Raw genomic sequence first — 6,131 nt, forward strand, 5'->3', positions numbered from 1 at the left:
CCCCTGGAATGCCGGCCCCTTCAATCCCAATCCATTCTGAGTAGAGCCTTGTAGGGTTCATCCACCTCTAGTTTGTTCTCTTACTGTTCTTTGACCATAACGCTTGTGCAAATGCATCTGACGGAAATAGAAACCTCGCCTCAAAAGCAGCAGCAAGAGGGAATATCCAAGAATTTGGGAAACAGGGTCTGCTGCATCCTTGGATGAGGCAGAATTTAACACCAAACATAACCATGGAAACAGAGATGTGGCTTTTTCTAAGTCACATAGAGCGTTGGAACATAAAGCCTACAAGAGCAAGGAGATGTGTCTGCAATTAGGAAGAGCTTCCAAAGATGGGCACACAATTTATTCAGGGAGAAGTGACAAGGGAAAGGAGATAAAAGGAGGAAACGGTCTAAGCAACCACCTGGGCATACCAGATGCAAAATGTAACTCACCTGCCCCGACCCCGATGTCTTGGACCGCAACTCCCATCAGCTCCAGCCAGCACTGTCATGCTTTCATCAGCCCCAGCATTGCACAGGATGGTGGGAATTGTGGTTCGGAAACATCTGAAGGGTACCAGGTTGGGATAGACTGCTCTTGCCCATTTCAAGAGAAATATTAAACCAGGTAGAAGAAGACGAAGTCAGTGGTGCGACACCAAAATTTGGCACCATCCCACCTCTTGCCTTCCATTCCACATCATAGTTGCAGCGCCCCCGAGGATCCGCACTCAGTGTGACCGAACTGGTCGCGCTCCCCTAAATCCACCTCTGTCTAAGAGAGCAGGGATGTAGTTGCAATGTCAACAGTTTTCCCAGGAAGATTTATTGCACAAGCCCATGGCCCGTTTTCTGTGGTAGCACTTGCACTCTGGGACTCCCTGCCTACTGACATCAGAGAGGCGTCCCGACGGTACTCTTTTCAGTGCCTGCTAAAAACAGCTTTTAAAGACAAGCCTACCCAGACTTGTATGCGATACGGGTGCCGCTGTGGGTTAAACCACTGAGCCTAGGGCTTGCTGATCAGAAGGTTGGCGGTTCAAATCCCCGCGACGGGGTGAGCTCCCATTGCTCGGTCCCTGCTCCTGCCAACCTAGCAGTTCAAAAGCACGTCAAAGTGCAAGTAAATAGGTACCACTACAGCGGAAAGGTAAACGGCGTTTCCATGCGCTGCTCTGGTTCACCAGGAGCGGCTTTGTCATGCTGGCCACATGACCTGGAAGCTGTATGCCGGCTCCCTCGGCCAATAACACAAGATGAGCGCCACAACCCCAGAGTCGGTCATGACTGGACCTAATGGTCAGGGGTCCCTTTACCTTTACCCAGACTTGTAAATGTTGCCGTATGTTTTTAGTTTATTGCTGATCTTATCTTTTGAATGTTTCAAAGGGTGATTTTTATTGATAATTTTATTGTTTTATTCTCTTTGTATACCACTTTGAGGATTTTCTTTTAACAATCAAGCAGTGTATAAATACTATGAAATAAATAAGGAAATAAACAATAAATTAACTGAAAAGTTGGTGATAACAGACCTTTCATGGATGAAAACAAGGGCAAGCTCCCCTTCTGTCACCTCAGCGATCTAACTGAGCTGTTCCTGCCTCCCTAACCACTGTTTGGTCCTTCCTTCCTCCCTTCAACTTCTAATCCATCTTTCCTCCCAAAGGAGCCCAGGGCAGCAAGGAGCACAACAAGGTGTTGCATTCAACACAGTGCTGAGGGAAAGGGCTGCAGCATCTGCCACACACGCAGAAGGTCCCAGGTTCGATCCCTGTTGGCATCTCCACGTAGGGCTGGAAGAGATTCCCTGCTTGAAGCCCTGGACAGCCGCTGCCAGTCAGTGTGGACAATATGGACCAATGGTCTGACTCATGTTCCATCAGTACGGCGCTTTTTCCTTGCGTGATGCAATGTTCCACCGCCTCTTTCCCCCACTCCTGGCATGAGGTCAGACCCAGAGACGCAGCTACTCAATGTCTTTCGCTGGGATGCTGGCCACACTCTTTAGTCCTCATGCCTAGCAGAGACAGACAGGCGCTGGGATAGTGCATGCAACGAGATTGGCTCCCATTCCATTGCAGGTTACCTTTGACTCACAGTTGCCTGCGCTGTCAGAATTTGCAGCTAAACTTGACATGATGCTTAATGGTTCAAGGCCAAGGTCTCTTTTTACAACTATAAGCAGCAGCTGTAGGTGCCTCGCCCCCACCCCAAACCCACTACTACAGTGGTACCTCGGGTTACAAACACATCGGGTTACAGACCCCGCTAACCTGGAAGTAGTACCTCGGGTTAAGAACTTTACCTCAGGATGAGAACAGAAATCGCGTGGCAGCAGCAGGAGGCCCCATTAGCTAAAGTGGTACCTCAGGTTAAGAATGGTTTCAGGACCTCCGGAACAAATTAAGTTCGTAACCAGAGGTACCACTGTACTCCGGTTTGGGCTGTGTTTGCAGCAGCATGCAGGGAGAGGCAGTAAATACTTTCCTCTGATACCACACCCGCAATGAGCACTTTCTCCCGAATGCTGCTGCTGTTAACCGAGGGAGAGTGATCCCACTGACACCAACAGAGGCTTCCCTCCTGCCGCAAACAGAGTTGGGGAAGGGGGATGGTAGTAGGCAGGAAAAGGGTTAACTCCCTTCACCCTGTGAAGGAAATCAGGCCCACCCACAGTAATTTAGCCTGATAAAACATTGACACTGAAGAGGTATTTAGCAGAGTTTGGTCAAAGCCACAGCCTAGACTTAAAGCATACCCAACATAGATTTAAAGCATATGACTTTCCCCAAACAACACTGGGAACTGTGTGGCCCACGTGGGTCATTTAACCGGCCCATGAGCAGCCCCTGAACTGAGCTGCCTGCTCAGCGAGTCCCCAGGCGCTGCACTAAACCGGCACGGCGCGGGGACTTGCTTCTGCTGCGCTGAAAATTGTGTCTGCACAGACGCAGACACCAAAAATCGGATCATAAAGCGACAGTCCTAGAAGTCATGTGCTTTAAATGTATGTTGTGAATCTGCCCTAAGAGAGATGGCTTCCCCCATAAAGTAACCTGGGAAGCATAGTTTGCTAAGTGTTGCCTAACCACTATTAGCTCCCAGGATTCTTTGGGCAGGAAGCCAAGATGAGTGCTTTACATTATTGACACGTCATTGTACCCACCAGATGTTTTTGACTGCAACTCCCATTAGCCCCAGTACTTAGCCTGTAAGCGCTCTGGGGCAGAGGCCTCCCCTTTCCTACTGTTTTTTATTCTGTTACTCTGCGAAATACCAAGAGAAGGATCAATGCTCAAATTACAGGAAAGATGAGAAAGAATAGGGTATGGTTCTTGCAATCCGTGGACCCCAATCTGTGTCTCATTTCTACTGGAGTGAAACCAAGCCTGCTCCCACAACCTTCTGAAAACAGGGGCTAAGAAGGACAGCCGGACCCCGCTCTGCTCCCCGTAATTCAAACATAGCCCACCAGCAGATCATCGCCTGAGTCAACAAAGCAGACACTCCTTGTCATCCAGGCCCAAAGCCTGATAAAAACAGGGAGGGGGTGAAAGGATGCCCCCACCTCAAAGCATTCTGAAACAGGAACTATGGAGTCTCATCACAGAATTCTGTAGTTTGAGCACTGACAAGAGCCAGTGAAGCATGGTGGTTCAAGTGTCAGACTAAGACTTGAGAGGCCAGGGTTCAAATCCCTACTCACTGGGTGACCTTGGGGGCCAGTCACTGCCTCACAGGGTTGTGGGGATTAAATGAGGGGGAGAACTACACATGCCACCTTGAGCACTTTGGATGAAAAAGTTGGGATATAAATGCAATAAATGCATAAATAAATAAAAATACGGATGACCCTGGTTGATAAACAACAGCACCTAGAGCAACCGCAGACCTGGTAGTTGGAAAGGGAAGTAGGTTTGTTGTCAAAGTGAAGCTCAGGGCTGCAACACACTCTCTCCTCTTTAGACCTACTGAGCATGTTCCCATTAGTTTGCAGAGGCTGTGACTCAGGAAACCTCCTGGAAGAGGGTGAGCCATGGCTGCAGCAGCCCTCATGATGATGATGCTTGCTTTGACAGTGAGAAAACAAAAGAAAGAGATGAATATTCAGCAGGGATGAGGCCAAGCCCAGGTTAAGTGTGGCTCATGAGTCCTCCCTCCTGTCCTCCTTCCTAACCTCCTTCCTAACCGCACACAAGGTGGAGGAAGAGAACCTCACAGACACAAAGAGGACCCTGGATCCGGCCCAGAGAATCAGCCGCCACAGTGACACTTCCCAGCATTTTCCAGTCACTTCAAAGTGCAGAGCTAAGACCCACCTCTGTTGCCAAGCATCTATGTGTGAACCAGCTGCCTAGGAAACCAGAGGAATCCCCAGAGATCAAACACCAGAGAATCTCCATGGCATGTAAAGCCAGATCAGAAGGTTTTCATTTTTAGGGATCAATGTATCCATAATACACCTGTGTACCCACCCACCCACACCCCTAAGATGACAGCCAATTGTGCCCAGTGGGCTGCTGCTGTGTTGTAGCAAACAGGGCTTTGGGCCACTGTCGGTTTAAAATTGTTGCAAAAACAGGCCAATCTGGTTTATGAAAACCGTGCAAAAGAGTAACCTCCCCCCCACCCCCACCTATATTCAGCTTCCAGCTCAAGAAACACCACCTGGGCTCTTCAGAATTCACTCGCATGCTGGCGATGCTGAGAGCAAGCAGCACACGAAAAACACCCAGTCCCCAGCACATCGGGAGTTTTCCTTTTTGCTGCAAGATGGGGTGGGGGGGCACCTTTTGACCCACAGATTCACCGATGCAAAACATTCAACGCCCACACCAAATTGGTTTTACTTATTTCTTTTAAAAACAACAACAACAGCAGAAACAGAGACAATAAAGTGGAAAGCCGACTTGTCGAAGGTGCGGATGAAATCCGAAAGGTTTGCCTCCTCCTTACCCGTTTAACGCATCTTCCTTGCAGGGGCGGTTGCTCGCTTTCCTCTCCCGCAGCGCGGTCCCTTCTCCTCCTCTTCCTCCTCCTCCCAGTCAAAGGAGCCCATCGGGGGAGCCCATCCTGCGATCTCCGGATCTGTCCCTTGCCGCGCCTCGCGCCTCCTCCTCCTCCTGGTCTCCTTGGGCGCCTTCGCTGCTCTGCGCGCCGCGGAGAAAGAGATCCGCCCAGGGAGGTGGGGAAGATGCCGGGCAGGAGGAGGAGGCGGAGGCAACAGCAGCATCCAAAAGGGACCCGAGACCCAGGAACCAGGCGGCGGAGGCAACCTGCCCGCCTCGCCCCGTCCGCTTCGGATGATGACAAAAGGGCGGCTCCCCTCCGCGCCCCCAGCGCCCCCCTCCGGACGGCTGCGCACACAGCCAGAGGCGCCGAGTCCCTCGGCCACGGAGCCGCCGCGCTCCCCCGTCTTCTGCTGCAGGGAGGAGCGGTGACGCAATGGGCCGTTGGCACGAGGAGGCCCCCCAGCCGGGTGGGGGGACCCCGATGGGTAGGCCGGAAGGATGCGCCCCTCTCCTTTAAGGGGCTGGAATAAGAAGCCGGCAATGGAGCTGCTGGCCTGCCTTAGAAGGGGCTTGCTTTATTTGGCTGCGCGGCACTTGTTTTTAATGGCGTTACTTAGGAGTAGGAGTAGGCTGCTGCTCAGGAGTCGACAGGGGAAGGGCTTGGCGGCAGAGCACCTGCTTGGCACCCCGAAGCTCCCCAGGTAGGACGGGGAGAGAAACGCCCGTCCAAGATCCTGGAGAGCCGCTGCCTGTCCGTGTAGGCAGCACGGGGGTCGATGGACCCAACGGTCTGAGTCGGTGCGCTGTGGCGGCGATCCACAGACCTCGTTGCGCATGTGGGGAGATGCTGCCTTTGAAATGTAGCGCACATCTGCCACAGGTGCGGGAGGCCCAGGGCGCCACTCTGTGGCCCGGGAGACGGGAGCCTCGGATGCGGGGCTGCGGGAGAGGGAGCCAGGACCATCTCTGCCGATCAGGGGTCGCTGGCGCTCTTCGCCCACCCATACGTTTTTGTGAAATGATCTCGCCCAGCCCGATGAGATCCTTGATGGAAGTAAGTACCGGTAACTGGTTTGTAATGCTTAGAGTTCGCGGGGAGGTTATACGACACGGACTCTTTTATTGTGCA

General features: G+C 52.1%; 1 protein-coding gene across 2 annotated transcripts in view; it reads right to left on the reverse strand.

Annotated features, from left to right (window-relative positions):
* ADD2 (adducin 2) overlaps nucleotides 1-5,416 on the reverse strand; it is a 67,433-nt gene extending 62,017 nt beyond the window's left edge. For both annotated transcript variants that reach the window (XM_035120064.3, XM_088671440.1), the window contains exon 1: nucleotides 4,947-5,416. The gene's annotated coding sequence lies outside the window, so the exon portion shown is untranslated. The remainder of the gene's footprint in view (nucleotides 1-4,946) is intronic.
* Between the last annotated feature and the right edge of the window lie 715 nt (nucleotides 5,417-6,131).

This window comes from Zootoca vivipara, chromosome 6 (genome assembly GCF_965207765.1).
Source record: "Zootoca vivipara chromosome 6, rZooViv2.hap1.1, whole genome shotgun sequence".
Classification (NCBI taxonomy): Eukaryota; Metazoa; Chordata; class Lepidosauria; order Squamata; family Lacertidae; genus Zootoca; species Zootoca vivipara.